The sequence below is a fragment of the Rhinolophus hipposideros genome, assembly GCF_964194185.1.
Source record: "Rhinolophus hipposideros genome assembly, chromosome: 9".
Lineage (NCBI taxonomy): Eukaryota > Metazoa > Chordata > Mammalia > Chiroptera > Rhinolophidae > Rhinolophus > Rhinolophus hipposideros.
This window is the reverse complement of record NC_138055.1, coordinates 67,101,483-67,106,952: the sequence shown is the minus strand read 5'-3', so window position 1 is coordinate 67,106,952 and position 5,470 is coordinate 67,101,483. Positions and strand designations below refer to the sequence as shown.

Below are 5,470 nucleotides of genomic sequence, written 5' to 3'. Positions count from 1 at the left end.
CACTGCTTACATTACATTTGTATTTCTTGGTCTTAGCATTTGTTTGTATCACCTCTGGCCTTACTAAACCATCTGGACAGTCAACTCTCTGGCTGCTCCCATAAGAGTAAGCTTACTGCCACATGAGTTTCTTCCAACGTGCTTCCTGCCCATCCTCAGCTTTCTCCCAGCTGGCCTTTGTTCCTGACATCTTGGCTGTCTTTTCTCCCAAACTTGTTTTAGTGATAGATCTTTCTAACTCAGGCCTCCAGGTAAATGAAGAGTTAATTTAGACAACCAATCCTTCCCTCTTTTTTCCTGTTGAGTTCATTGCCTCGGCAGTTTTTTTCAATGCTTCTGCATATCATAAATATTGTTTCTTTCAAAAGCAGTATAATTTTTATAATCTTCAAATCCATGTTGTTTATTGATATAAAATAGTTTCTTTCAAATAGGAAAAGCCTAAATTCAATGTTTTACCCTATAGGGTTCTCCACTTGACTGATCCTGGTGGGCCAGGAATTGCAAAGTTGAACCTTGTTTAACAAAGGGCAGCAATCTGCCCACTGCCCTGGTGAGCACAGTCCTTGAGAACACAGAGGAGGGGCTCTCCTCCCTCCATATGGCTCATGATCAGCTCCTTCTGCCTCTCACTGTGAGCTCAGGGTCTTTCCTGGAAGTACTTTTGTTCTTAAGTATCATTTTAAGGCTTTAGAGGGGTAAGAATTTTCTGCACAGAAAGTTTATGGAGCCTTCCTTTAGAGTTTTGATTGGTTATACTCCCATGAGACAGCCTAAAGATGATATGAAAAGTTGTAATTTGTAAAACGATGTCTTCACATATGAAAATATGTAAATATACTCAATGTATTATACTTTATCCAAATAGTTTGGGTTTGGGAAGTTTCAAAATTATGTATATATAAATATATATATGTACGTATATATGCATATATATATACATATATATATATAGATCTCCTATAGATTGTACCCTAAAACAGTTTAATATATACTTAATTTAGAAAATAATTTGGATTTTAATACATAAATTATTTGAGTATGAATTTTGTATGTTTATCTTAAGAAGCAGAAAGTGAAAATCTCTTTTGGAAGGATAAAATTCTGGAAGGGAGAACAACAATATTTTACAGAAGGATAGATTGAATTACATGCCAAAAGTACTCAGAGAGAACAAGTTCAGTTGTTTCAAATGTATCAAATATCATAATGTAATTTTCAAATTTGAATACTATTAACATTAGCTTCTCAATTTTCATGTGGCTTGTTAATATTAGTGAGCAGTGCCAAATAGCTCCGAAAACCAACTTGTTCTTTTCCATTTAAATTGTGCTTTCCAAAACCTGTGAGGTTATTCCACTCCAATATTTTTAGATATATTGATATTTAAGATATATTTATATTCAACATTTTTGAATGTGATATTGAAGATCAGATTGAGTGTATTTTGTTATGGAGGAAAATACATAGTACAAAACATTCAATTTATAGGCATGATTAGAAAAGACTCTTTAGATTTTTATTTTATAAAAATAATGGAGAATTATAACCTCAGATTGCATATCTTGACTGGAGACTGTCTAAGGTAAGTGTGCTTCTAGTAAGTTGGCAATTTCCAAGAGGACTGCTTCATGTTTCTTATTCATAAAATGTAGTAGGGCGTATTAAGACTTTGGGGTATTAAGTAAGGGTTGACAAGCAGTTTTTTCCTTTTAGACTCTGCTATATCCAGTTTTGTGCTACCTGTCACTATTAGGCTGTAGAAGCTTCATCTGATGTATAGTCCTTGAAACATTAAAATAGTCTTTACATTACAAAATGATGTGCTGTGGAGTTCCTTTTAAATGGCAAGCTTTTCTTACATGGCTCCACCTCCAACTGCGTCAGGACCTAATCTGCCTTCGAGGGGACTATATTTGTGATTGTTCTTTTGTCATTGTCTCTCAGAGGTTACTGTCACAAATCAGAACAGAGAAGTTCCAAACTTTCTCTGATATTTCATTCACACCCAGAGCAGCATTGTTTGAAGAACCAGGAGTTTTCATCGACTGTCTTTATGTGAAGGGTGACCCACCGCCATCCTAGTTCTGCTCACTATCATCTCTTGCTTTTATCACCACTTTACCTTGGCCTTTAATCTCACCTTCCAGAAGTCTATTGTCTATATTTCAGTGTTGTTAAAAAGCAAATACGTCCAGGGTTTCTTTTGGTCACCAGAATCAAATCAGAATTCCTCAACATGGTGTAATTTTTACTCCTCACTACCTTCCGCCCTCACTTTCATGTTTTCAGCTTCTTTTTATTTCTTTGTATAGTTACTTGATCCTAACCCATTGCATATACTGCATTTGACCTCCAATGCTGATCTCAGCTCTCCCTCTGCCTCCTCCATTGCCTTCCTTTTTTAACTCCTGACACACCATCCTGCCTGCTTAATTGAATTCATCAATTAGATACAAATCTTAATGTTACATACTCTGGAAATGTTTTCTGACTCCCAAAACTGAGTTAGGTACCGTCTTGTCTGTTCCCATAAGACATACCACTCTGTGTGTAATGGCTTATTTATTTGTTACCTTCCCAACTAGACCAGCAGTTCCCTGAAGACAAGCACCATGTGTTGTTTATTACTGCAGCCTCAGCACCTATTATTTTGCCTGACACATAATAGGTATTTGCTTTATATTTGTTAAATAAATATTGCCTTGTGCCCACTTACCCCTTACTCCTGGTTTTATTTCTATATTTCTTTGGCTCCTGGATATTTGGGCTTCTTTCCTGCATGCTACCCATTGAATCTGACATCCAGTCTGGCTGTTCTTATTTTGATCTTGGCTGTTGTTCTATCTTGGAGTCTTTTACACCAGCTTTCTGATCCTCACTGTTTTGACTGTTTCAGAAGGCTGCCCTCACTGTGATATTATCTGCCCAGCTGATGTCCTTTTTGTGTCTGTATGGAGAGTGGGGGGATAAAGATTACATATTCGTTCCTAATTATCTTATTATAGCATCACTATGCAAAGGTAAAGAACTTTGACTTTCTTTTTGACAGCCAGAGAACTACTCTGGAGCCTGAATTCATCAAAATGCAGTCACATTTTCTTTATTGGGTGACTATGAGGGATGCATCTGCTAAAATAGTCTGGTCTCTGTACTTCTCAGCCCATTCACTGTGAGCATCAGGTCTCTAATTTGCTGCTTCACTAAAACCTTAGTTCTCTCTTTTCTTTATCTGAATCTGCTTTCTGTAAGTCTTAGCAAGATTCAGGGAGAAACACCTCAACAACTTCTATCTTCTTTTTCCCTCTTTCCAAGTTTTAACACAAAGGATAGAGAAAAAAAATGTTCCCTCAAATCCTTTCCAAACCTCCAAGATTTTCCTCCAAAGAAAAGAAGAGACTAAAGTATTCTCTTGATTCTAATTTCTCCTCTTGTCTGCCTCCTGTTCTGTTGGTGGGTTTTGTCCTTCTCAAGAGTGACTTTATTTATCTTTTTATACTCATATACCTGTTGGCCATTTGTATGTCTTCTTAGGAGAAATGTCTATTCAAGTTCTTTGCCCATTTTTCTTTTTTTTATTTTAAATGCATTTTATTTTTAGACAACCTACACAACATGTTTTTCTTAAAAACGAGGCCTCTGCTCCAAATAAATCAATCAAAATAAATGAAGAGCTCAAGATAACCTCAGTCCCAATTGTCCTAGTCCTGGTAAGTGGATGAAAAGCAGCAGCCAGTTATGGTGATGACAGATGATAGATCCAAATTGCCAAGCTTGTTAACATTTTTCCATTTCTCAGCCAGTCTTAACAAAAAGCATATATGGGGTCATGCCATCCTCACAGCACAGCAACCATGCCATCTGGATTCATGTTCTCAATAATAAAGAACTGGTACTTTTTAGTTTTTTTAATTAACAAGGATGTGCTTGATTTTTTCTGCAGCCCCTGTCATAAAGGTGTTATTCTTTCTGGTCTCTCTTCTTCAAGTTTCCTCTTGATTGATTTCATGCAATCTTTGATGTATGAGGTGTGATCAAACAATACAGTGAATGTTTAAATAAAAAAAAATTTATTACAGTAAAAGACACATTGCCATTAATCCCCCTCAAAAGACTCCCCCTCACTTTGAACATACTTATCCCATCATTCTTACCACTTTCTGAAGCAGTTCTGGAAGTCCTCCTTTGTGAATGTCTTTAGTTGTGCTGTGTGGCTGCCTCGATGTCCTGAATCATTTTTACTCTGGGGAAGAGCCAGAAATCGCACGGTGCCAGATCTGGTGAATAAGGTGGATGAGAACACACCGTAATGTTTTTATTAGACAAAAATTACCATATACCAGAAACAATGTGTGACATGGAGTGTTGTCATGATGGAGGATGATTTACGGCACACTTTAAAACCTTCTCTCAACCCTAGCTCACATCTGACTGACTGCACTGAACAAGTTGAAACTTGTCACACACTGTTAGTAGGGTTCCACGCGCCACTTCCCGTATTGAAGATCCCTGCCTTTCTGTTGGAGGGCACTCGGCAGCAGCATTTACTGTATTTTGTGATCACAGTGGAAAGGCTCTGTGTCACACATCGCTTCTGGTGCAGGAATTTCTGTCAAATAAAAACATGACAGTGTGTTCTCATCCACCTTATTCACCGGATCTGGCACCATGTGACTTATGGCTCCTCCCCAAAGTCAAAATGTTTCAGGACATTGAGGACACGACAGCGCACCTAAAGACACTCACAAAAGAGGACTTCCAGAACTGCTTCAGAAAGTGGCAAGAACAAGGGATAAGTGAGTCAGAAGCGAGGGGGAGTCTTTTGAGGGGGATTATTGGCAACGTGTTTTTTACTGTAAAATTCTTTTTAATTTAAACATTCGCTGTATTTTGTGATTACATCTTGTATTTTTTGTAGGCTTCTTTTGTGAAGCTGGTTTCCTGCAAATGATGGTTCATGACATCAACGCCAGTAATTATGCTTTCAGTACTGAGAAGAGGCATTGCCACCAATAAGCGAGTCATCAGTGTTACGCTCTGTCCTACTGACCATCTTCCCCTCCACCTCCAGGCACAGCACGTCTGTGATCTCCCGGATCTTGTAAATGTCAGAGTACATCTTATCATGGCGAATGAGGTCCTGGTAGGTGATCACAACTGTGGCTGGAAGGAGAACAGGGAGGCACTGGCTTAGCAGGAGCATGGAGCTTGGAACTAGCTTGATACAGCTGAAGCAGTGGGAGATGAGGGTGGGGGTGGAGGGGGCAGAAAAAACCCTTTGCCCATTTTTAAAACAGATTATTTGGGTGGTTCCTTGTTTTATTTTGTTTTTTACTATTGAGTTGAAGAAGTTCCTTATATATTTTGGATATTAACCCCTTATCGGATATACGATTGCAATTATTATCTCCCATTATACAGGTTGCCTTTTCACTCTGTGGTTTCCTCTGCTGTGTAGAAATGTTTTAGT

The 5,470-nt window shown here is 38.1% G+C and overlaps 1 pseudogene across 1 annotated transcript; it reads right to left on the bottom strand.

The window, feature by feature from the left end:
• Nucleotides 1–3,777: 3,777 nt before the first annotated feature.
• On the bottom strand, nt 3,778–5,134 carry LOC308502044 (translationally-controlled tumor protein-like; annotated as a pseudogene). The gene is made up of 2 exons: nt 4,901–5,134; nt 3,778–4,016 (listed from the first exon to the last, which is right to left on the bottom strand). The product of its transcript is annotated as a translationally-controlled tumor protein-like (transcript).
• Between the last annotated feature and the right edge of the window lie 336 nt (nt 5,135–5,470).